Source organism: Megalops cyprinoides, chromosome 2 (assembly GCF_013368585.1).
Source record: "Megalops cyprinoides isolate fMegCyp1 chromosome 2, fMegCyp1.pri, whole genome shotgun sequence".
NCBI classification, from domain to species: domain Eukaryota; kingdom Metazoa; phylum Chordata; class Actinopteri; order Elopiformes; family Megalopidae; genus Megalops; species Megalops cyprinoides.
In genome coordinates this window covers 67289195-67316873 of record NC_050584.1, presented here as the reverse complement: position 1 = coordinate 67316873, position 27679 = coordinate 67289195, and the positions used below count along the sequence as shown (strand labels likewise).

Below are 27679 nucleotides of genomic sequence, written 5' to 3'. Positions count from 1 at the left end.
AACGGGGTGTGAGACAGGGCTGCCCACTATCACCGACCCTCTTCAATATTTATATTAATGAATTGGCAAAAAGACTCGAGCAGTCAGCAGTACCTGGTCTCATTAAATGACTCTGAAATTAAATTCCTTCTTTTTGCAGACGACTTGGTCCTGCTGTCTCCAACAGAAGAGGGTCTACAGCAGAACCTAAATCTCTTGCACAAATTCTGTCAGACCTGGGCCCTGACTATTAACCCCCAAAAAACAAAAATACTAACATTTCAGAAAAAATCCAGATGTCAGGGAAAAAAATTCACCCTTGGTTCAAATACAATCGAACATGCAAAAAATTACACATACCTTGGGCTGAAGATTACTACAACCAGTAACTTTAACCTGGCCGTGAATGACTTGAAAGAGAAAGCAAGAAGGGCTTTCTATGCCATTAAAAAATCTATCCAATTTGACATACCAATTAGAATCTGGCTCAAAATTTTCCAATCAGTCATAGAACCAATTGCATTATACGGCAGTGAAGTGTGGGGTCCACTCATGTACAGTGGGTTTGAAAAATGGGACAAACACCCAGTTGAAACCCTGCATGCAGAGTTCTGTAAGCATATCCTCAAAGTACAGAGGAGCACACCTAACAATGCATGCAGGGCTGAATTAGGCCACTATCCCCTATCAATTAAAATTGAGAAACGAGCCATCAAATTCTGGAAACACCTCAAATCAAGTGACCCCAACGCTTATTGTTTTAAAGCCCTGAAAAGCCAAGAGATGAGCACAAAAATAAGTCCCCTCTGCCAGCTAGTGTTGAGGCTCACACAAACTAATACGACAAACAAGAATAACCAGACTAATACAACTAACAATCAGCCTCAGGACTATGCCACCCTCGCACAAACAATTCGGCCTAACCAAATTATAAAAACACAAAAAGAAAACTCTGACATATTGGATTGAAACAACAAAAAGTCAAAGTAAACTTCAATGCTATTTGGCCCTAAACAGAGAATACACTGTAGCAGACTACCTGTCCACAGTGTCTAATACAAAACAAAGGAAAACCTTGACCAGGTACAGACTAAGCAACCATAACCTGGCTATTGAAAGAGGCAGACACAGGCAAACCTGGCTGCCCACAGAAGAGAGACTATGTACCCATTGCAGCCAGGGCATGATAGAAACAGAGCTCCACTTCTTGAGTGAATGCTGCAAATTCAAAGATATCCGGAAGAAATTCTTTCCTGAATTCAAAAAAATCTACCCAGACTTTGAAAAGTTTGAGGACAGTAAGATCCTAAGAATTTTACTAGGCGAGGAACAAGATAGTGCCAGAGTCGCAGCTAGGTATGTGGATGCCTGCCACAGAGAAAGAGAGTCACTCCATCGGTAAAACACCTCAAGAAATAAATACACACACACACACACACACACTTCTGTATTTGTTGTTTGTTTGTTTTAATGTATGTAGAAATGCTTTGGCAATACAAATGGAGTTTTTGTCATGCCAATAAAGCTCATTTGAATTTGAGCGAGAGCGAGAGCGAGAGCGAAAACGAACAACCAATGTACACGGTACCTACATAAACTACAAAACTAAACAAAACGTAACAAGTACTATAACTAAATATAACGATAACTAGAGGAGTGTTGTTTAATGGACTGAAAACTAAACCCGGAAATCATTCGGAACCACATAACATGGTACTGAACTACTGTGCTGTAGGAAACCGGCTAGCAACTAGTGAGGCACCCATCGTACGCCTGAGCACACTCGCTATGCGTAGCGATCTCCCTGCGTTTATATGAGGAACGAAGGGACAGTGGAGGAGCATCAGTTAGCTTCTCCACAGGCACTTAGCACTTTCTCAACATTAAACACATACTGCAGGAGTGACAAGAAAAAAAGAGCAGCTAGAAGCACAGCAGGTGAGAGTGAAGGTGGAAAGTGGGTTTTGTGTTACCTTGGCATTCAGTCAGAGACAGCATCCACAGGAGGACGATGGTGACGGCCAGACGAGGCCCTGCCATGGCTGAGACTCCACCCAGCAGCTGAAAAATCAGTTTATTTAGTAACTTATTTAGTTTATAAGGACAGCACATAGGATGGAGATCCTATTTCATGGATTTTAAAAGTCAGGCATGTGCCAGGCTTTCAGGTGGAAGGACCCAGTCGCAGACTGGAACGCCGAAACAAGTACTTATTTGACTGCAAGCAAAAAAAAAAAAAAGTATTTATAATACAGTCCAAGTCTACACCAGAGCATCCACAGACAGAAATCCAAAATCACAAGGCAAGGTCAAAATCAAAAAAAATACAGACAGAAAGTCAAAAACCAGAGCACACAGCTATCAACAGGCAGGAATGAAACCGTCAAATACACTGAGACGAAACTGACAGAGAACAAAGAAGATGGAGGGGTATATGTACACAGGCTGGTGATAAATTAACCGGGAACAGGTGTTCTGGCTGGGTTTCAGGTGGTGGGTGCGGCAGCAGGGCAGATAAGCGGGACAGCAGGTGGGCCGACAGAGAACATGGGTCTGTAAAGAAAAACAAAGATGTTGTATTTCGTGAAGTATTCAAGGCTAAATAAATGACACACTGTGTCAACTTAAAAAAAATTAAGGGAACAATGTGCATGGATCTTTTAAAGAAATTCCAACTCAGCCATTACTGAGTAAAGTATAACAGGGCGGCAGTGTAGCATAGTGGTTAAGGAGCAGGACTTGTAACCGAAAGGTTGCCGGTTTGATCCCTGCTGGGACACTGCTGCTGTACCCTTGGGCAAGGTACTTAACCCACAATTGCCTCAGTAAATATCCAGCTGTATAAATGGATGACATTGTAAAGAGCTGTAAGCTATGTAAGTCGCTTTGGATAAAAGCGTCTGCTAAATGAATAAATGTAAATCCCATGAGACTTTTATAGTTAGACTGACTCAATTACTTAGTACATTCAACATGATTTGCTTTGTCCTCTGAAAGCATAATTAAGTTGAATCAACTTAATTTTAATGAAAAAGATTTTGGTGATATTAAGCCGTGCCCCCTCACACTGTAGCTGCACGTTGAGCTCTTCTGTCTCCTGGAGTGATATCATCTTCTTCCTCCTGCTTCTATATATTTTTTTTTTGTATGTTTGTATGTTTGTTCAATGTTTCAGTTAATCAACAAAGGAACATAACATAGATTCAGTACTGCTTCATTACCAGAAAAACACACATGTTGACCTCGTAGGAGGGAACTACATAAGAGGAACACAGTCACACTCATCATGGGTAAAATAACAGTCCATCGCAACAAGGCATGCTGGGAAGCTCCGCCCACTGCTACGATCGCTGCATTAGCGTGTAGATGTACGAGTTGCACTAACTTAATATGTAACATTATGTTATTGGCTTTTAGCAGACACTCTTATCCAGAGCAACTTACAATACTATCCATTTATACAGCGAGATATTTTACTGAGGCAATTGGGTGTTAAGTACCTTGCTCAAGGGTGCCCCAGTGGAGAATCAAACCAGCAACCTTTTGGTCTCGAGTCCTGCTCCTTAACCACTATGCTACACTGCAGCTACTTTTCAATTATTAAAAAAAATGTTTATTCAAAATCGATATATATCTAAGTTAAGACAGTTTTCTTTATCTTCATTTTGACTAACTTCTTAAGATGAGTTATCAACTGACTAAAACATGTACATGTAACAAACTTAATTTTTTTATGCTGAAAAAGCTCTCGATTTTAAGATTTACTCACTAACCCACCCACTAACTCACTACTTTTTTTAGAGTGTAGAATATATACAAGTATCCCCATTACAAACAGTGAGAATCAAAATCACGTTCGGTGAGTCTACAGGTACAAGTAGTTGCCAGGCAGCAAATTTGCTTAGTTAGCGAGCCAGTGTTAAAGCTAATGAGGCGTTACCAAAGGTGTCAGAGAGGCAAAATGTATGTTACGGTGATTATGAAGTCCTACATACAGAAAAGCCTATTCTATCCAAACAGGCCTATTCATTATTTTGTGGAAACACGTTATTTTGTTAAATAAATGCAATTTTTATTCATCAACCTTATGAAGCCTACCAAACTTCTTCTGATGGAGCACGATTACAGAACTTTTTTGTGAAAACATTTTTACTGTTTAAGAGAGGAAATTAACTTCATTCAACATATAAAACAGCTGCTTATAGCGGTAAAACATCCCTTTAATCTACGCCATGCATTATGTTGCGCCCCCCCCCCCCCCCCGGAAAAAAAAAACTGCATTACCAATTTTTACTTCCATTTTTTTTTTTTTAAACTTTCCCTTCGCTGTTTTTCCATCTCACCCACCCATTATTTTGTGGAAACACCTTGTTTTGTTAAATAAATGCAATAAAATAAAATTTTTATTCATCAATCTTATGAAGCCTACCAAACTTCTTCTGATGGAGCATGACTACAGAACTTTTTTGTTAAAACATTTTTACTGTTTAAGAGAGGAAATAAAACCAAAACAGCTGCTTATAGCAGTGAAACGTCCCTTCAACCTGCACCTACAATGCGTTATGTTGGGGCGACTGCCCCCCCCAACACACACACACACACACACACACACACACACAAGGGAAAAAACATCACCGCATCATCCCTTTTTTCAAGCTTCGCCTCGCTGTTTTTCCATCTCACTCACCCACCTGCGCCCTGATTGGATTGAAACTGCTCACAGGCTAACAAGATCCCCATATACTGATCCTTTTCTCCAGGTAGACTTTCTCAAAGGGCAAAGTCCAATGTACACACAGACACTGTATGTACACAATGTAGACACAGAGAGAGCAGCTGAAACTGCTTTAAATAACCGTTAGAGCTGCTGCACAGTCTGTGCACATTATCAGCTTTGGTGGTTTAACTTCCTCTTTCCGCCCTAGAGCAAAATAAACTGCCACCATGAAAAACATGGCTCAACACAGCTGGATATTTTTGGACATTTAACCACAACCCCCAGTCAACGAACATGCGCAGACTCTGGGTTAAGAAGGCCAGGCCTGGAAAAAATCAATCGTATTTTGCATGAAAATTGATACTGAATACACGTTTAAATACACGTTTGTCAGTTTCCCTGTTATGTGATGATTGTCTATGTGCTCGCTTATAAAAGGCACTCGGCTACACACTTGGTTATTCTGTGTGAAGTTTTTGGTGTTCTCGGCTGCCCGGGGCACTGAATGGAGGATATAAAACACCGCTCTTGCTGTTGGTTGTCTCTGCGTTGTCTGAGTGTTGAATGTGTGTTCAGTGTGCACCTTTTGGCACCTGATACGGGGGTGCAGAGCGGTGATAGTGGGGACCCCTGGGGGTGTAGCATGGTCCCCAGTGACAGGTGCAAGCTTTCTTAATGTCTAGCGAGTATATGCTTTACTTGCCAATGACTGCAGGGTTTCGAGTTAGGATTAAAGTTATGGTCATTTAATATCTAGTGAGTAAATGTGCTACATTATATTGACTGCAGAGTTTATTCTCAGGTGACGGGTAGAACCACACTGCTGACATACCTGTGTAGGAGATCAATATGCCATTTGCCTGAAGGGGGCGCTCACAGCCTGGGGAGGGTCAGTGCAGCGTCAGCCAGTGCAGGAAAGGAGTTAACCAAGCAGTGATGGTTTCCTCAAAGAAACGTGACGTTGTACATGAATATGTGGATCCTGAAGGTTTCACAATGACTTACATGAATTCACTCGTATCACTTGCGGCTTATTTTACTTGTAATATCGTGATGGCTTATGGATACTGTGATCTAGTCACTGGGATGTGTAGTAGTGTCTCTACTTGACTTCCCTTAGTTTTGTAGGCTGTGTAGTTTCAGTTTAGCACAAGTTAACTTGTGGTAGTGCTTGAGTAATGTAGTACCCCACTGGTCTGGGAGCGTTGTTAGCCTGGCCTACTGTTGCTCATTCAACTTGAATAAATACACTCATGCTCTATTGTGCTGGAAGCTGCTCTGGATAAAAGCATCTGCTAAATGAATTTAATGTAATGTGATGTCATGTTCTACAGTAATGTGCCTGATATGGGCGTCTCTGAGAGACCTGAACTCTGTCTCCACCTGCTGGTTGAAACAGTCACTGAGCTCATTCTCCTCCCATCACCTTGTCCTGTCCAAAGCTCCCCTTTGTTGCAGGTATCAGTGTAACAGGGTTTCGTTGCAGGACAGGGTGGGGTAATAACCCAGTTCCCCATGCAGGCTGTGTGGGCACACCTGTCCCAGAGTTACCTGTAGGAGCTGTTTTTACACCTGGATCCTGCAGCAGCTCAGGACACCGAACGCCGACTGCTGATAGATGCACACACGAACACAATACCAGTCTAAACAACACCATTTACACACACAATACACTGTACAAGCAGCCTATTCACCATTTACACACACACAATACACTGTACAAGCAGCCTATTCACCATTTACACACACAATACACTGTACAAGCAGCCTGTTCACCATGTACACACACACACACAATACACTGTGCAAGCAGCCTGTTCACCATTTACACACACAATACACTGTACAAGCAGTCTGTTCACCATTTACACACACAATACACTGTACAGGCAGCCTGTTCACCATTTACACACACACACAATACACTGTACAAGCAGTCTGTTCACCATTTACACACACAATACACTGTACAAGCAGTCTGTTCACCATGTACACACACAATACACTGTACAAGCAGCCTGTTCACCATTTACACACACAATACACTGTACAAGCAGCCTGTTCACCATGTACACACACAATACACTGTACAGGCAGCCTGTTCACCATTTACACACACACAATACACTGTACAAGCAGTCTGTTCACCATTTACACACACAATACACTGTACAGGCAGCCTGTTCACCATTTACACACACACACAATACACTGTACAAGCAGCCTGTTCACCATTTACACACACACAATACACTGTACAAGCAGCCTGTTCACCATTTACACACACAATACACACGCTCATTTCACAGGTGCACACAAACTATACACAATACACACATACATACAGTAAGCAGTCTACGCACACACACTCAAAACTCACACACACATCACAGACACACACAGTCCACACAAGACACACACACACACATGGAGGTTAAAAATCCAAACCACAAATCAGTTTATTAAAATATGTATAAAAATATACTTTTATATATACAGTATATACACACATAAAAGGCATCAGTGCTCAGAGGTGAAGTGGGTGTTGAGCAGTGCTGCAGTCTCTTGCTCAGTCTTCATCACTTTCTCTCCATTCTCTGCTTCCTGAGCAGATCCTTCAGCTCACAGCTGCACAGTTACTCAGGAAGTTCAGTTTCAGCTCCTCGGCTCCAGGGTGTGATTGCAGCGCCCCCCTCTGGACCCCCAGAGTCTGATGATTTGTGCCCCGCCCTCTCTCTCTCTCTGGCTCTGGGACGTCCTGCGTATCCAGGTATGCAGCTGCTTGCTTCTGCTACTGTGGCGATTGGGTGTCTGTGGATCCAGGCAGCCCCGCCCCTGCCTGCCAGTGGCAGTGACGCTTGTCCTGTCTGTGATGTCACATGACGCAGGTGACCCCGTCCTTCCCCTCTCTCACAGTACCGCTGTCTATCACCATGGAGACAGCTATGCTCTATGGTGAGCCCTTACCCAATCAGCTCGTTGTATTCAGAAAGTCCTCCAGCTCTCCGTTTCCTCCTTGTCATCTTGTTTCTTTTGACCCTCAATTACAAGAAGCAGAAAGTAAAGTATTTTACAATCAAGTTCAAACATCAGTGTGTTCAACTCCAGCCAAAACATCAATACACCATATTCAAGTATAAATATAACGCAGAGTCATTACCTGAAGCACTCAGAAGACATTGTTCCTGTTCCTCTTCTCTGTTTCTTCTCTCCTGTTCCTCCACTCCTCCATCTTCTTCTCCATCTCTTCTCTCCTGTTCCTCTACTCCTCCATCTTCTTCTCTATCTCTTCTTTCCTGTTGCTCTACTCCTCCATCTTCTCCATCTCTTCCCCCCTGATTACCACCCAGAGGCTGTGCCTCCTCTCCTCTATCTTCTGGTCCTTCTCCTCTCCCCTGGTTACCATCACCTGCAGGAAGGAGGATATGAGCCACAGAGAGAACAAAGCAGGCCCATCCACATCCAGAGGCCTTCAGTCCCGGTGCCCCACATTAACGAGGTGATGTCATCGTGCCCATGCCAGTAGTGCTTACTTCATTCAACTTTTATATTTGCATCACATACCACCCAAATCTTAATGTCAACATGCTGAACTCCAGTGAAAATGTAAACATAATATAATCAGTTTAATATAATCTAGTTTGAATATTGACACTTTACTCCAGGTGTATTAATAATACATTATAATCCAGAATAGCTGTTAACATCACTGCATTAGTTAAACTATCAATACATAATGTTTGAGTTCTAATACTAATGTACTGTACCTCAGTTAAACATTTATGTAGTACAAAGAAGCCAAATATATCAGAACAGTGTATTCAAGTTAAAATATCAAAATACCATAACAGGAAATATGTAAACACTACACTGCTTTTTGACAGATGAGTTATTAATGTTCTGTATGTGATCGTATAGAAATGCACCTGGATTCAGTCTTACCTCTTAGTCCTTGTATTAACTGTATTAATCTTTGGAGCCACCCTGTAGTACACAGACATGTAAATCATATCCAGGGCCATATGCATAACACTCACACTCACACTCACACTCTGATCAATCTCTATACAACAGGAGACAAAATACAGTTCCTTCGTGTAACTGCTGTCAGTCTCAGTAACAGAATCTAAGCAGTGCATAATGTACATGTGTGAATGCACATGTGTATGTGTTTGTTTATGAATGTATTTCTGTATATTCGTGTGTGTGCATGTGTGGGTGGGGGGGTAGTGTGATGCCTATGATTATATGCTGGGAACAGCACTTCAGTTTGATTACCACTGTTCTACAGGCTCTCACATTTGGCCAGATTTTAAATCTTGGACTAAAGACAGATAACCTATAGTAAACAGCATTACTATTGCAGCTATAACAAGAACAATGATGGCAACAGGGTGCCAGGTGTCTCTCCAAGAATGTCATGTTGAAAATAATGTGTGCAGGTAAATAGGTATGTTTGTGTGTGTGTGTGTGTGTGTGTTTTGGTAAGTGCTTTATGGGTAGCAGTTCACTTTGATCACCATTGTACTATAGAGCTGGCAAAACAGTTTTAACATATGGGTATAAAATAATAAAATGAAAAGAGTTCATATTTCTCTGTACCTTTTTTCCATGCTACTATGAGGAGTCCTGTCACGAGAAGAACAGTAATAACCACAGTAACTGCAATACCAGCAGGGTGCAGGGTGGCACTCCCAGAATGCTTATCTGCACCTGTAAATAGACACACTTCTTCAGAGGGGATTACAGCTGAGAGCATTTTCACCCTGAACCAAAGACAGTCATGAGGGAGGAGTCTAAGAATGACTTTCAGCAGCTCTTTCTAAGGAGAACTATGTGGTATATGCACTGGAAGCCTCAGCATGTAACCGTAATATTATTAATAGAAGTATGCTGAGTGCCATAAGTAAGGAGTATCTTTGCACATTAAATGCTTATGTCAAAAATAGAACATCTTGTTTCATCTGATCATCTGTCCTGGTAATTGGTGTTATGGACAATGCCTACGTGTTTGTTAAGGAGTCCCTAAAATATGAAGAATCACAGTGTAAATTCTGTGGCTTTCAGCACTGAAATGATTTATTCTTAAAAAATCTGGCATAATGTTATCACAAATGGATTTATATTAGTGGAAAGCAAAGCTCTCTGTGGCTCCAGACCAGCTCAGCTGAGTTTTATTTAGTTTCTCCTCTTTATCTTTCACTTCCTGGATCTGTACCTGTAAATCTGACATATGTCTGCACCAGCTGCAGGGTCCAGTCGGCTAACACCTTGCAGGTGTAGGTTCCTGTGAGGTTCTGGCCTGGGTTCTGTATCAGGAGCGACCCGTTTTCTAAAAGGTTCTGAACCTGGTTCTTCCACAGTTCTGAGATACGTTGGTCTGAGGTGCCGCTGTTGTGTATGAGGATGGGCGGGGTTTGTCCCATGAAGGTCCAGGTCTGAGTGAAGTTCTGAAGGCTGGGCTTTGGTACAGGGCAGGGGATGGCCAGGGTTTGGCCCACTTCTCCATGGATGTCCCCTGAAAGGACAATCAAACACAAGTTGAGTTACACTTAGACTAAGCCCTCCATACCCAGACAGACCCGGTCCAGTAAGATGATCACACACTGCACATAAAAGCCCAGGTTAATCTCTGATATTATTTCTGTTCTGGGTTATTAAGTGAGTCAATAAAGTAACTGGCTCTATCCAGATTATTGCCAGTGATGATGTGACTAGGTATTGGAAGATGACCTCAATAAAACTGAAGGTCAAAGAGTAAATGACAGAGCCTTAAGGCCACACCCATTCTGGGGTTCATGAAGCCTCATTCTGCCCTCAGTAAATGCTCCCCTCTGTTCAGGAGATCGGTGGTGGTGATGTAATCCAGGCTGCGGTACCTTGCTGTCTGAACGAGGCCCTCCACTCCCCACTCCCATCCTCTTTGGACACGGTGCAGATGTAGGCGTGGTCAGAAAGATTTCCCAGCATCCTCACTGTGCTGCTCACTGAGAACAGTCCCTGGGCATCTGCAGTCAGCTGGCTGGAGTCCTGCAGGGTTCCTGATGGTGTGGGTGGATCAGTGGACCAGGAAACGCGAGGGGTGGGGTAGATGCCCTGGGACATGCAGGCCACTCCCTCTCTGGTCCTCTCCATGCTCACTGATTTGATGGGAGCTGCAGTGATGTCACAATAGCAGTTAATATCCACTTCCTCTGCACAGTCAAGGTGGAACATACGACAGTTTCGTCAGCAACACAAGTCATATGCTACTCACTAAATTCATTCAAGCACATCTTACGGTGCATCCAATTTAACAGCAAGGGTTAAGCAACACTGAAGTGAGAGAAAATGGCACATATGCCATCCACAACTGTGGATCTGATGTCAGCAGCTTCTTCCACCCAAAATGCACCACTTAAGCAAATCACACCCCTTCAAGAATGTTCACAATGATCCGGTAAACAAGAACATTTTTTTCATTGGGTTTATTTGACAAGGACAGTTCACATTAATTATAATTTATTTTTAATAATCCTTTCTGTAAACGTGCCAGAGTTAGCCAAAATGGCTAGTTTTCACAGGCGGTCTCTGAGTGGGTAATGAAGACATAAATACATAAAAAAAAAAAAAAAATGACAAGCATGAAACATGAAATGACATGTAACATGGACAGCTAAAGCAGGTCAATGTCATGAATCATAAACAAAGGCATATGAGAATCTACAGAAAAGGAGCAGCATAGATTAGGCTTAGAAACCTTACATCGATTACTGGATGTTTTAATCCATTGTGTAGGTACATGATATTACTGTCCGCATATTTATCATAAATACCATTGTTTTTTATGCCCCAAATGAATATCCATAACACACAGCAAATCAGAATTAGCGTTAAATTGTCCAAAATGAAGCACGTCAGTCCTTGTCCTGCAGAAATCTGTAGCCGCATGGCTACAGGAACACTGTGGGTCATGAGGGCATTAGCAGGAGATGGTTGTGGGGAGACTTACCCTCCACTCTCAGGCTCACAAAGGACTCCTGGTTGCCCAGTGTGGTGCTGGTGTAACACTTGTATCTGCCCTGGTCCTGAATGCTGGTGTTCTGTAGCAGCAGGAATGCGTTGCCGTGGGAGATCAGGTCCTTAAAGAGAGAGGTCCGTCCTTTGTAGCGCCTGTCTTGGTGCTCTAGCTGATCGTTGCCATAGTAGTAGCTGTGGACAGTGATGACGTCCCGTCCAGCCAGTGTTTCCCAGTCAATGACCTCTTCAGGTGAGTGTCTGAACCTGCACGGCAGCACACAGGCCTCAGAGAAGAGGCAGGTAACAGGTGTGTCTGCAGAGGAAGAACACACAGCAGAGTGGTTCAGCTGTTAGGGAGCCGGGCTCCTAACCAAAGGGTTGCAGGTTTGATTCTTTGCTGTAAACAGTAATAAACTGATGTGAAAACAACCGTTTAATTGTACAATGTGAATTGGGTGGCAAATTAGGCCACCTTCCTACATTCCATTCTTATGATACTAGCTTCTTGAAAGGCCAGCACACCTCCAATAACACTGTACGTTTGACCAACTTAATACATATCAATGGTAACCGCTGCTGTGGTTGCGTTGGATGGAGAGAAGGAATCCTTTATATCAGCAGCATGGACTTTGGCTCAATTGACTCAATTCAGCAAATGGTTAGAAATTCTATACAAAACACCACAGCATCAGTAATCACAAATACAGTCATTTCCAATCCATTCACTCTCCATCACAGAACTAGACAAGGATGTCCTTTCTCACCATTTCACTTTCACAATGGAAAATTCTCTCCTTTTGCTTACCTGGCACAATAGTACTCACTACCACACAATCAAAACTTCAAATATATTCAACCACCTATTACCATCAAGTCCAAAATGGTCATCTCTTCTGAATTCCCTGCTAAACCTCCCAAACCCATTCCCTTACCCTGTAATGTACCACACACCAAGATCAATCTGACCAAACACATATCAAAACTCAAAATACAAAAACATGTCTGTATTTCAATTATCTTTTAATGAGTGATCACCTCAAACCAGACGAAGCACTACAAGTATCTAAGGAGTATAAAGGAATATGACAATACATGTCATCCATTCATAACTGTCAAACACCCCCACCAACCCCACAACCCTGTCAGTTATCAGCATGGCCTCTCTCTCCTGACTGTTCATTCCTCTCTTTTCTTTTGCTGTCTATGTGTCTACTAGGGGTGTATGATTCATCGTAGCACGATACATCGCAGTACAAAAATGTGACAGTACGCATCGTATAAGTTGGACGGTTTTGATTGTCAGCTCGAATTATATTTTTGTATTATTATCATCACTAAACATAGATTTTATTTCAAATGTTTAGATATGCAAATACATACAAAAACGAAATATAATAAATACTATGTTATAATTCATCATTGGTAGTAAATAAATATATAAAATGAAAGTAGCACCAGTGCACAACGTCATACGTCACGCTTCTGACATTCCAATCGAGGCCTCACGTTTTACATGTTTGTCATAGACAGAAAGAAGAGGCTTCAGTAGCAGACTAGCAGCGTCAGCGAGAAACGTAATGAGTGCGGCTGGAGCTGAGATTGAAATCGAGGATGCGCCATCATCCTTTAAATCAGAAGTGTGGCAACATTTTGGCTAATTCAACAGGAGAATGGCGACAAATTAACCAACAAAACGAAGACAGTATGCAAACACTGTAGAAAACTATACACTGCCAATACCACGAATATGATGCAGCATCTTCAACACCATCACAACGACAAACTCCAGTCAGGGGATGTGAGAAAGAAAGTGTTTAAAGGCCAGACTTCTCTTGAAAAAAGTTTTGCATCCCCGTTGCCTCATACATGTACAAGAGCACAAGATATCACCAGATCCACAGGAGTGCTAAAGACATGAGACCATTCTCAGTAGTCGACAACGAGGGATTTTGCCGACTAAAGACACTAGAGCCGAAATATAACATCCCGTCATGCCCGCACTTTAGTCAGTCTTTAATACCAGCCTTGTACAACGAAGCAAAAACCAAAGTGACAGAAATTCTGAAAAGTACGGTGTGTGGTGATGGCAACAGACAGGTGGACGTCCAGGGCTGTTCAGAGCTACATTACAATAACGGCGCATGTTATCAATAGTGAGTGGGTACTGAAAAGTTTTGTTCTCCAGACTCGTCCGCTTTTTGAGAACATAGCTGAAGTTTTAAAATCGGCCGTTTTGGAGTGGGAACTCGAAAGACCAAATCACAGTATCGCTGTCGTTACCGACAATGCACGCAACATGGAGGTGGCAGCGAGAGAAGCCAGGCTATCACCGCATATCAAGTGTTTTGCGCACACACTGAATCTAGCTACCAGACGGGATTACAGATAACCCGCGTCAGTCGTTTGCTCGGGCGAGTGAGATGGGTTGTGGCCTTCTTTCACCGAAGTGCCACAGCAAATGAAGTCACTGCAAAGCAAAAGATGCTGGAGATTGCACAGCATAAGCTAATTATGGACGTTGTGATACGCTGGAACAGCTGTATGGAAATGCTGGAATGCTATCCCGAGCAGCAAGCAGCTGTACCTGCTGCCCTGGTAAGCACAGAGGTATGCAAAAATGCTCGTCAACTTGACACTTTGGATAGCTCTGACATCGGTGATGCCGAGGACTCAGTGAAGCTTCTGAAACCTAAAAAAACAGCTACCACTCTGCTGTCTGATGAAAAGAGTACCACACTGTCACTTACTGTACCCTTGAAATTCATGATTGAGCAGAGCATGGTACCCAACCAGGATGGCTCCACCACTGTGGCTGACATGAAGAGCCATACTGCAAAATCTCTCTCTGACTGTCAGTACTGAGGTGCAATTTTCATAATTTCATATTAATGTAATACAGACAGACCCATTCAATTTAATATTTTATGTTTGAAGACTATTCAAGGTCAAGCTGTCATCACTTTAATGGTAAAAAAAGACAACAATGGTTCAGCATTGTTAATGCATCAAAAACAAATACATTGTTTTCATTTCAGTGTCAGTTCAATTGATTTTCTTAAAAATACTGTGGAAGAATCGAACCGTAAACATTGTATGGTGAATCGAATCGAACCGTGAGCTGAGTATCGTTTCATCCCTAGTGTCTACCCTTCCCTGCTATCTCCCACATCGCATCCTCTTTTCTTCCTCCTCTTTCTCCTTTGAACTCTCTTTATACTTTGTTTCATCGGGGGGGAAACGACAAAGAATTAATCACTCAACTCAGGGTCATTTTTCAGCTCTCAGGCACCAGAATCCACAGAAATGGATATATCCATCGATATACATACACACAGAGCACAAGGTGATGAGCACTGTAACCCACTATAGACATAACGCAACGTTAATGCAAAGTTCGAATACCACAATACTACACATTTTGGACAACCACCTCACACAATCAAATTTTTGTTAAGGGCCTCTTATCAACATTAAACACCACAGGAGTGAAAAGGAAAAAAAGAGCAGCTAGAAGCACAGCAGGTGAGAGTGAAGCTGGAAAGTGGGTTTTGTGTTACCTTGGCATTCAGTCAGAGTCAGTATCCACAGGAGGGCGATGGTGACGGCCAGACGAGGCCCTGCCATGGCTGAGACTCCACCCAGCAGCTGAAAAATCAGTTTATTTAGTAACTTATTTAGTTGAAAGGGAAAGAACATAACACCCGTTTCATTACATATAGTGCCAGATTTAGCTGTAAGATAATTCCACCAAGAACATTTTTTAGAATGTAGGTTCAGTATCACATTTTGGAATTTTAAATCCATAATATTAAAATTTCCTTTTTCCTTTCTGCAGTTCTCATCTATTATCTGCAATTTTGGAGATGACCAGGAGCATTCTTAACAGCTTTTAGCTTTTAATATTATCTAAGGTCAAGCCCTTTTTATCATTTAATGATTTCGAAAGGGTTATACATGCTTTTATCTCGTCCCGGCTTGACTGCTGTAATGCTTTGTATGTTGGTGTTAGCCAGGCCTCCCTCTCACGCTTACAGTTGGTCCAAAATGCTGCAGCTCGTCTTCTAACAGGAACACGCAAGTGAGAGCACATCACCCCTGTACTCGCCTCCCTTCATTGGCTCCCTGTTCATTTGAAGATTAATTTTAAGCTTTTATTGTTTGTCTATAAATCGTTAAATGGGCTTGCTCCAACTTATCTTTCTGACCTATTACAACCACCCATCCCATCAAGATCACTCAGGTCCGCTAACCAGTTCCTTTTAGCTGTTCCAAAATCAAGGTTGAAGCATATCGTGCCTTTGCAGTTACAGCACCTAAACTCTGGAATGAGTTGCCTCTGCATGTAAGGCTGGCCCCTACACTGCCTGTTTTTAAATCGCATCTTAAAACACATTTTTATTCCTTGGCTTTTAACTCAGTATGAGAGGTGCTTTTTCTTTCGTTTCATTGCTATGGTCTCATTGCTTTTATTTATTTTCTTTTGGCTATTTATTTATTTATTTATTGTTTTTTTGTACAGCACTTTGGTCAACTGCTGTTGTTTTTAAATGTGCTTTATAAATAAAATTGACTTGACTTGACTTGAGTATTCTTAACAGCTTGCAGTTTCCAGCATGGATCCCCCAGGTTCAGTAGCTGGGTAGCAGTGTAGCATAGCGGTAAGGAGCGGTGCTTGTAACCAAAATGTGGCAGGGAGGATTCCCTGCTGGGGTGCTGCTGCTGTACCCTTGCACAAGGTATTTAACCTGGATTCACCTCAGTAAATATCCAGCTGTATAAACGGATAACATGTAAAAACAGTAACATGTATTAAGTAGCTCTGGATAAGAGCATCTGCTAAATGCCATTAATGTAATTTCTACACTTTAAGAAGAAGGCCTGAGTAGACCTGAGGAGGCCTGGAGACCCAAAAGTTCATCTGGTGAACAATAGCACAGATGAGTCAATATTTGTATTACTTTAAAAATACAGAGTAAGTACCATAGAGATCTTCATAGGTACCCTTGTGAACCTTTATAGAGCTGATTATTGTACTTCTGTATTGACGTTTGATTTGAGAGATATCATTGATATTATAAACAGACTGTTATCAGTCTAGGCAAAGTCGAAACACTAAGTGGGAAAGTTCAGAGTGAGTTCTTCCACAGATGACAGAAACTTTACTGAAAGTGGTTGCCACGGTAACACAGGCTTGTGATAGGGTTCCATTCACTGTAAGCTCTATTGGTAATAAAAGCCGAATCTCTCTGTCTCTCAGTCTCAGAGTGGCACCATTACAATAAGTAGGCATCCAAATCTAAAGTTAAAAAAAACCTCTACCATTCATCATTTGTTGATTTATTTGTATTATGATTAGTAATTGCACTCTGGCTGTTTATATGGTGTATACATTTTTGTTTTTCTGCAGAGACTGTTTATTTTCACAAAAATAAAAACGTATGGAATATGACTCATCTGGCAGAGGCATCGGTACATCCTCATGCACAAGAGTTTGTTGATGTTGTAAAGCTTTGCACGTGTGTCATATTCCATACATTGAAGAATAACAGATCCACAAATTGAAGGCTGGAAGTGGCAGATCCAAGAAGCAGAAAGGATATAGCGCTGCTCAAGTGTGTGTCTGCTCAAGCATCAAAGCTGGCCGAAATGAGCTCTGCAGAACATGACTTGGCACGCTTGGCATGCAGGTCCACACCCATTTTCAGGCGTACTCTGATACCAATTCTCCAAAGGAGGAACAACCAAAGAAATGAATGTGAGAGCTGACATGTTCATTCCTCAGTTGTGTATGTAACAGTGTTATATCCCCTGTTCACCCCTGAAGAAACCCTTTTACAGTCTGTACCGCCTTCCTGTTCTATCCTGTGCTGCTGCTAATCTTCACCAATTTAGCCAGCTCTACTCAAATATATTGAACAAAATTTTAAACAGGTTGTTTAAGACTGTGCTCCCCATGAATAAAAATATATGCATTCTAACTGTATAAAATTTATTTGAGGTGCATAGCTGACTTGCTGCTGTTTAGCACATTTTATTTGTTCCACATGAAGAATTTGCTTGATCGACTACCACTAAGTAATATTCCAGCGTTTCCAAAATAAAGTACACTGATTCAAAGTCACTAGATTATCTACCTCCATATGAGAAATTAGCTACCTTAACAGGTTTATTATTTACATTAACATGTATTACCTGGCACTGCAAAGAAACCATCTTGTTGCAAAAAACTAACCTAATTTTGGGAGATACCTAGTGAAGTATGAGTAGTAAAAGTTTCTAGCCAGTACCTTGCGTTCACTGAGGCTGTCTCTCTCCAAGATTACTGTTCAATGCAAATAGCCTCCACCAAAGAGCTTGATTCTGTACTCTTTGGACAGGTGTACACAACCACAAAAGTCTGGCTCCAGGTGAGAAAAATGGTAGGGTAATTCAGCAAAGACAAGTTAGTGGCATGCCGATTCACCTGTATATATCTGCCAATACCCTGTACATGCGATATAAGGTACGACTAAAGGGAAAAAACATATGGGAAGAAACCTAACGCCACATACCGGGTATAGCTGTTATTGCAATAAAATATCTATGCGATATATCGCGATGGCTATATTGCCCAGCCCTAGTAAGGATACCAAGAAACTTCCTAATTAAATGGTAGTAAGTCTGAGGGTGTGGTCATCTTCCTCCTCTAGGATTTGGTGGCAGACGGAACGCTGTATACTGTATTGCTGCCACCCACTGGTCAGGAGTCCTGCAGACACTGAGACCACAGTCTGGAATGCAAGGCCACTGCGTTAATGCATTAATGAAGCTTAAAACCAGGAAGAACACACTTACCTAATTTTACTTATTTTTACTTACTTAACTTACTGTTTAACTATTTACTTTATTTACTAGGTCAGTGTTTCCCACACATAGACTTTACTTGGCTGGGCCGCCCAGGTATATTAACGGCTGCCTAAGTATATTTGGCACCCCATTTTAGCATTTGTTATTTTTATTTTTTTATCCGTCCGAGAGAACAATGCCATCCGCGATCGATTAACTAGTGAAAAATCTCCCCTCGCTCTACCCTCCCGTACCTGTTCATTCTGCTATTGCGAGAAGGGTCTGCTGACAATCGCACATGCTCTACAGAGAAACAGAGAGAGAGGGAGGTTCTCTGGTGTTACATTAGAAGATGTGGATATTTTACAAGCACGGAACAGGCAAAGCAACTCCTTTTCTCCGTATTGTGTAATTGTGCTCTGACTTTGGTAGTAGTTTTGAATCCTATGAAAGAAAGCGGCAACTATGCTGCGTTGGTAGCTACAAAACTCAAGAGCGTATTCAGCACACGTAACTTGACCATTGGTGCCACATGCAGCAAAATTGTCCTGGCTAAATATGAGAAAGATTATAATTTGTTTTCACTTCAGGCTACAGCAGTTAAAGACACAGACTAACTTTAGATAAGGTTAGGCTACTAATTTTTCAGCAGATATGACTATTCAAAGATATTTTAAGAGAATATGGCATGAGGAAGAGAGACGCACAGCACCACAGGTAATTTAGCCAACGTTAGCATTTAGCATGAAATGGCAATAAATAAACGCATAAGCCTCAATAATTACATCTGTCAGTTAATTCGACGTGAAATTACAATTGCAGTCAACAGTGAGACGAAATGCTGAGGCCAAACTAGATTCAAGCTTGTTCTCAATTCCAGGGGTCGGTCAGGGGAGCACCTGGCTGCATGTCTGCGAATATGTCTAAATGGACCTGCACCAGAGGCGTTCCCATAAGCACAGGTGTTGGAGTGTTTTATCCTTATTATTATTATTATTATTAATTTTTGCTTTGTCTTCCTCCTCCCATGTGGGTAGATGGAGGGGAGGGTTGGGGGTCGATCTGTGAAATATATTATGTGAAATTAATAGAAATATTCAATAAATCAAAATATTGTGTTAAAGGTCACACGTATTTGTTTGGCACATGTAGAGGACCATTTTTGTGCCAGCAGGTAATACTGGCCCTTTCCGCTGGATACCACCACAAGTATATTTCAGACTTGTGGGAAACACTGTAGTTACTGTCCTTACACTTTGCTTTTATTTAAGTTACAAATAAGCTTACTTTCCTTACTTTTACTTGCACTCTCCCTTTACTTTTACCTTAACTCTTATCTTACATGACTAACTTTCAATTCACTTACTTCTACTTCCTTAACTTACCTTTACTTTTACTTACTTTAACTTATTCTTTTACTTTAAATGACCTTACTTCTGATTTACTGACTTTGCTTAATACTTCTTATTACACTCCTTTTACTTAATTCAGTTTTAAATTACTTATTTCTTCCCTCCCTCATTCTCGTGTGCTCCCAGAACCATCTACATAGAAGGAAACCTCTACATCGGCCAGCCTGCAGAATAACTCTTCTCTCCCTAGCAAAGCCCACACACTTTAAAAGCCCATGTGTTACTGCTCCTGATTTCCCAGACTTTTCACAGCCACCATGAGGATGTTTTCCCACCACCTGGAATCCCTGCCCTCAAACCAAAACATCCCAGCCTAAACCTGCAAATCACAGGCCCTTTCTCCATCACAGACTGATTGATACAAGTACCTGCTCCTAATTTCCATGTTCCACTCCTGATGTCATTTGTGACCTACGCCCACCCCATTCTGTTCCCGACATCTGCCCTGCTGAAGGCAAGTGTCATCCCCCCCAAACCCTGTGCAGCTTTAGCAGCATCATTGGCCTTTCATTCCCCTCCACACCCACATGCACTGGGACCACACAAAAAGCCCCCAGGCATCCTGCCCTGACCTATGTCCCCCTATACCATGTGTAGAACTGTGTCCACACAGTAAAGGTGCTGTTTGATAGCAGGGCTAACTTTTCCACTGGTAGCACTGGTGCTACCAACTTTCTCAGCTGGTCGCACCAGCACATGATTTGGTCGCACCATGGTATTAATCAATGACCTTGCATGCTGATGAATAGTTGTCTTAATTTGCATACCCTAGTTTTGCATTGATGTAAAGATCGAAAGTGACTCGAGACTTGATATTTGCAAAATATTTTAATCTGAAAATTAAGCTTCCCTCGTACTGCAACCACGGGTACTGCGTTATCCATTATGGTTTTTAACCTTTTCGCGCATACGGTCACACCAGTGTGATTAGCCGTTTAGCGCGTTTGCTAAAACCAGTGCGATTAGAACACGAAATTGGAGAAACTCTAGCTTTGAGGAAACAGCGATTTAACATAAAAAAGTTAGCAAATGCGGCGGTGAAAACTATGAGAAGCTTAATAACGCTAATGAAAACATAACGAACCATGTAACGTAACACGCGCTACATAGCATAAAATAAGTTACGTGCGAAAGGGTTAAAACAATCAGCTATAGACCGCTTCATCTTTGGAACGCGGTAACAGCTAAATGGATTGTTTCACGCGTTTCATCATCAGTGCTTGTGTACAGGCAACAACTGAGCCAGTGAAGAAAAAGTACTACTTTCAAGCACAATGGCTAACGCAGTACCCGTGCCGGAGGGGCACCAAAACAGCCTAATGATCATCATGCACTCGCACGAATGCAACCACGTGAAATTTTAACTCGCACAGTGTCAAAAAAAAATGGTCGCATATGTGGGCATATTTGCAAGTCGCACTGTCTCCAAAAATGGTCGCAAAATGCGACTAAATGGTCGCAGTCTGGAGCCCTGGATAGCCTCTCCAGACAGCAGGAAAGCCGAGGATCTGAGTCCCCACTTCCCCAGCATAGTTCTTCTATACTCTAAGCTGCTGTAGACAGGGGTGGAAATGTAGGGCTTCAGTGTTGCGAAATGTCATGGGGCTAGCCTAAGTGTTTCATCAAGGCAGTGCATTGCCCTAATGCCACCATGTAGTGGGTTTGGGGCTGTGTGGGACACCTACAGGGAAGACATGTCTTTTAATAGATGCGTAATAATAATAAAATGGTAGCAGCTACATAAATAAATAGTTTACCTCTGAAACCAAATTTACATTGCATCATTTTACCATAGATCACTTTTTTCACAAATGTTTGGGTCTAAGTAATTGCATTCTATGAATTTGACGTTAGATGCCGCATAAGGATTCAAAATTTGTCTTGTAAACAGCACTAAGCAATGAACTAAGTGGAAAAAAATGAAACAAATGAGAAAACACAAATAAACATCTTCGACAGCACAGTACACCTTCTACACTTGGGAGTTAGACTTTACTTGGTCCAGAGGGAAGTGGGCCCTCAACCATGCCTGAAACATGCTATGAGGTCCGGACCTAGGGGGCGGCAGTGTAGCATAGTGGTTAAGGAGTGGAACTCATGACCAAAAGGTTGCAGGTTTATTTCCTCGCTGGGGCACTGCTGTTGTACCCTTTGGCAAGGTACTTAACCCACAATTAAATACCCAGCTGTATAAATGAGTAACATTGTTAAAAAAAAGTGTAAATGTAAGTCGCTCTGGATAAGAGCATCTGCTAAATGTCAATAGTGTAATTTGTTTAGAGCTGAAAAATAAAATGTGAAGGTAAATACATCTGGATAAAAAAAATAAATCACTGGTTGAGAACTTCTCCTCCGAGACGAATGTATGGTTAATTCAGTTTAGAATTATTTAGTGTCTGCTGTGTGTGAGAGTTGTGAGAGAGGGTGCAGCCCCTTGCATCATCAGCACTTCCATTAAGAGCAGCAATTGGAATTTATGCACGTTGGCAGCAGCAGGTGGCTTGTGTGTGAACTGGCAGCATACCAATCGGTAAGACAAAGCAATGATCGTTATACCATTATTGTAAGAAACGTTCAACACAGTAACCTGGTACAGAGTCTGGAGTAAATGCAATTGTATGAAACATGTTAAATATGTGTACTCTGGCCATGATAAAGGCTAGGCTATTTCTTTCATAATAGTAGACTAGCTAACGTTTCACACAACACCACTGATTAAAAACAGCTTATGTAGGCACCGGAATCAATAATAGTAGGCCTACGAAACATTTCAAAGCCAAATTTGGACATGAATATAAATGTATAATGATGTTAGCTTGTACCAGTGTTACTCTCAAGCATTTTTATAGCTAGCTATGGTTACAAATAACCTTCGCTTAATTATCATGCTTCATACTGTAGACCTATATATTTTGATGCTCTAGATCAGGGGTCGGCAACCTTTTTGACATGAAGTGCCAGTTTGAAATGTTCTTGTTAATTAGAGTGGAATATACATTATGTTTAACATTAGGCCAGCACAATATGAGAAAAATCTGCGATGTGCGTTAACATTGTTCAATATTGCAATGACGATATGATTTGCGATAAATAAACAAATACTGAAGTGTGCATATCAACTATACAGTTCCTTTGTCTTTCTGCTTTAATAGATACACTGCTAGCATAGACCCCAAACATTGAAAAGCCTACACCCACTGAATAAAGAAATGAAATAAATTGTTTCAAACACTCTTATTGAACAAATTGCACATGAATGTCCAACCAATTAAACAGAACATTAAATTAAATAAGACAATATAACTAGAAGAAATTAATCCCTTTAAAATATTTTCTTCTAAGACAGAGGTGCCCAAATTCTTTCCTATGAAGGGCCAAAAAATCTGGATGGAGGGCTGTGGGCCAAAAATAAATGTTGATGTTATGTGAAATTACATTAAAATGTGATATATTTTATAGAAAATTAACATTAACCAACTATCCCCTTTTCTTCTCAGGAACAACCTTTTGGACCCCCATCAGTCAGGTTTCAGAGCTCAACAGAAACCGCACTCCTGGCCGTGACAGAGGCTCTCCACACTGCTAGAGCCTCTGACCTGTCATCTGCCCTCATCCTCCTCGACCTCTCTGCTGCTTTCGACACAGTCAACCACCAGACACTAATATCAACGCTGTCAGAGATGGGCATCCATATGCTTCTTTTTGGGAGCATAAACATATTTAAAAGAAAGAAACCTTTCGGACAGAAAGTGCATACAACTCAAGGTGCTTTAGAAAATTAAGTTGAAAACGGCCGTATTGTCCATCTTTGTGATCAAGAGTGAAAATTTGACTTCAGCTTGAAAAATTGACAAAAATATAAAGTTAAACATCATAGTGACAACTGAATGACAAATCAATATTGGATATTAAGTTTACATTGAGCAACGTTTAAGTTACACATCACAAAATGTCCCCACATGGTAGCTGATATGGAGAGCCACAATATCAAAACGTATTAACGAAAACGAGCTTCTCATTCACAGGGTCCCGTTTTATACCATTTTTTCGTTTTATAGTAACGTTGGCTAACTAATAACACCAACAGATTATTGGTCGGAAACACAACAGAATCCGCTACCCGGGCTGGCAGGTTTGGCGTAATTATTTTGCCTAATTGGTAGTGACTTCGCACTGACTTGTGTGACTGAAATAGCAATCGTTTGCTTTCCTTACTGAGATCGGGTCAAACTAAACAAAATAAAACATGCACTTTAGCCATCAATTTCAGCAGTCGTTCCTACGCAGGAATAGCCACAGTTTGTTTCTATGGTTAGCAGCTTACTGTAAGTAAACACTTGGCAGAGTGGTGCTTTACTGCTTTTTCCAAAGCGAAACTTGTCGGCAATCAGTTTTTATAGCATGTAGCACGATTTCAGCTTTTTATGTAAAGTAACATGAAATCAGACTGACAACCCTGTCGAAAAGGCCGACTGTAGTTTATCACAAAGCCGCGCTTCTTTAGAGCCTTTTATTTCTTCAACCGGCGCTCGCTCCGCCCCCGCCCCTTCCCGCTCATTGGTGGGACGTCACTCATCTTACCCGGAAGAACATGGCGGTGGGAACTAACTGAAGCTTAATAATGCTAATGAAAAAATAACGAACCACTAATATATAATATATAACACGCGCGCTACATAGCATAAAAATACGTTACGTGCAAAAGGGTTAAAAAATACATTAATTAAAAATCATCTGTCGCGCTTATCGCCAGCGTGCCAATGGTGGCATGCGTACCTAAGGTTGCCGACCCCTGCTCTAGATAATGTTCATACCATTTATTATTCATAGCAATACATATCAATATGAAAGCTCCACACATGAGAAGTTATTCAGTACAATCCAGTTCAGATGGTGTACCTTACAATTAAAACACAAATAAAATTTGTTTCTTGTAAATAGCAACAGGTCTTTCTATGTATGTAATGTTTATATGTGTAATTTGGACAAAAACCTAAACCCCCACCAACTGGCCTGTGAAAACACTTACTCAAGAGAGGCGATTCACTTCATTCAACATATAAACCAAAACAGCTTCTTTCACCTGTGAGATTTACCTTTAACCTGCACCCGCACAGCGTGGTAATTCCGGACCCACTAACTAGCTAGTGGGATTTTTTGCATTTACCTGACACGAAAATACTGTTCTGTTTCCACCGGCCACGATTCGGCTCCCAGCTCCGACGTTAGCCGTCCAATTTTCCCGAGCGACGACACTAACCCGCACTTTCACACCGACTAGCTACACTTATTTCACCCCACTAACCCCTTTAACAAACCGTGCCGCTCCCCTCGCTTCCTCCATCTCATTCCTCAGCCTGTCAATACTAGTGTGCAGCTCTCCTCAGTCCCGCTCGCTCGTCGCTTTGTTTTTCCCCGCCTCTGGTATTCCTGAGCCCTGATTGGACGGAAAGCTGTTGACAAACTAAAAGATGCTCACGTGTTGATTGCGTTTCTTAAAGGGGCGTGTCCTAAATACACAGAACAGACACGTGCTGCTGAGTCCTCATATCCACGGGGTTCACCGCATACAGCTCCGGCAAGCGCAGCGAGTACACGGGTAACGAGCAAGATAGATGGCCACTTTAATGTCTCATTTGACATACTGTGTAGCAACGTTCAGTCTGGACCATCTAATCTACGAGTCAAAGAGTCACTTTCATTTTCTTTTAACACAACTTGAGTAGCAAGACCAACTGTATTTCACATTTCAACTGTAATACTGACCGCTTAACATTGCAATCAAAAGCGAGAGATTTACTTGATGTCGTTATATTACTATACTGTCATTTCAATTCATTTAAAATAAACATCTGTAGTATCATGTTGAGAAAGTTGCGTTTGTGTTTAGTTTGGGTGCTCAGATTCGAATCGTTGCAACTGGTTATATTTTCGTTTCTATCCATTAGGTGTCTGTACTCATGTAACGGGTGGTCTCTTGCGTTGTTTTTTTAATGTGATGTTACGTGGGTCGGCGAGCGAGCGGGTTTCGAACCGAGGTTCTTACTGCTCGCTGCCAACCCCTTAAAGCCAGCGTCGTTGCCAGTTGAGCTAAAGGCAAATTGCCGTTAGCCTGTCGGCGACAACGCTACTTAACCAGGTCTCAGAGGGAGTGACGTAGCCGCTGCAACCACTCGGCTACCTGCTACCCGCTACCTAAGGCTTTACGCAGGACTCACACGAGCTACTTCAGCTCCGCTACACTCATAAAACGCATAATCACACTTCAGTAATGATAAACACATGTATTGTCTAATTGTGCGTCTCTAACGTTATCCTATCCAATATCCTTTACTATACAATCATTCTACCAAGGGTTTCTGTGAATTGCTGAATGAACTTAAAAAAAAGTAGCATAGCTAACCAGCTAGCTAGCTAGCGAGCAAAGTCAGGTTATCACATGGTCACCCATCAAGCTTGCTAAGTGGACCGATTGTTAGCCCACAATTTTGAATGATGAAAAACGCCCGAAGCCTTTGAGACATATCTACAGAGTCAACACACCTTCATGTTTAAGCAAAAAATCATTCTGCTTACACGTGTAGATTTGGGCGCTCGACTTGAGTGAAAATGCAGTTAGCTTCATTTGATAGACGTCTCTCTGATGGTGTGCTTATCCTCTCCAAAATCCCTTACTAAACAGTCATTTTATCAAAGGTTTCTGTGCATTACTGAATGAACTTCGCAATTTTTTTTCAGCACATTCTTTGAGCAAGACTTTGTGTATAGAGGCTCAGTCTGATTTTAAAACGCTTGCATGCACCGGTGTTTTAGAATAAATGCTCACTGTTCATTAAATAAAAAGGCGTTTGGGGTAAAAGCACTGGATCTATCGGCTTCCCTGGTGTACAGATACTGACAGGAGAAGTGGCCAGAATGCTGATCCATTGAGATCAAGAAAGAAAAGAATTATGAATAAATAAATAAATGAAAACCTTCAAGACGCTGCAATATTTTTCTAACAATCGGGATCTTGTACAGCTGTGGATTGAATTGTTATTCTAAAAAAAAAAAAGAATAAATAAAAAAACATAGTACAGCAAATCAGTTTCTTGTAAATAGCAAAATACGTTTATAAACAATCATTCACAGTATAGATTGCTCAAACTATATTAGCCGGCTTTTTCGCACCAGGAACAATTTTTGAGCGGTTGACAAAAGAACGATGTTCTGTCTGTAGGCAAATGATGACAAAAGGAATCACACTAAAAAATAGTGGGATTGTTCTCACTTACCTAACACGGCGATACTGTTGTCCGTTTCCACATGCCATGACTGGGCTCCCAGCTCCAACATTAACCGTCGTTTCCAGAGCGACGACATTAACCCGCACTTTTACACCGACTTGCTACACTTTTATTCAGGCCGCCTGCACACCTCTGCCCAGCTCTCTGTTCGCACTCTTCGCGCAAATTTTTTCCCGTCTCTAATAACCTAAGCCCCGATTGGAGGGAAAGCTGCTGATAGGCTAAAAGATACTCACATGCTGATTACGCAGTGCCATTTGTTTTACGTTCCTTAAAGGGGCGTGTCCTAAAAGCACAGAACAGACACGGGGCCGCTGAGTCCTCATATCCACGGGGCTCACCGCATACAGCTCCGGCAAGCGCAGCGCCGCATCAAGGCGAGCTGCCGAGTGTCTGCGCATATTACCAGCTCTGTCGGTTCAACTATCCATCCCAGACAAAAGTGAAACACAATGTGGTCG

At 41.7% G+C, this 27679-nt stretch overlaps 2 long non-coding RNA genes across 2 annotated transcripts; both read right to left on the bottom strand.

The window, feature by feature from the left end:
* Nucleotides 1-8075: 8075 nt before the first annotated feature.
* On the bottom strand, nucleotides 8076-9386 carry LOC118773836. Its single transcript, XR_005004754.1, has 3 exons — nucleotides 9299-9386; nucleotides 8639-8680; nucleotides 8076-8105 (listed from the first exon to the last, which is right to left on the bottom strand). It is a non-coding gene; the product is annotated as an uncharacterized LOC118773836 (long non-coding RNA).
* A 2593-nt stretch (nucleotides 9387-11979) lies between these two features.
* Nucleotides 11980-27275, bottom strand: LOC118773840. Its single transcript, XR_005004756.1, has 3 exons — nucleotides 27207-27275; nucleotides 15253-15340; nucleotides 11980-12008 (listed from the first exon to the last, which is right to left on the bottom strand). It is a non-coding gene; the product is annotated as an uncharacterized LOC118773840 (long non-coding RNA).
* Nucleotides 27276-27679: the final 404 nt, after the last annotated feature.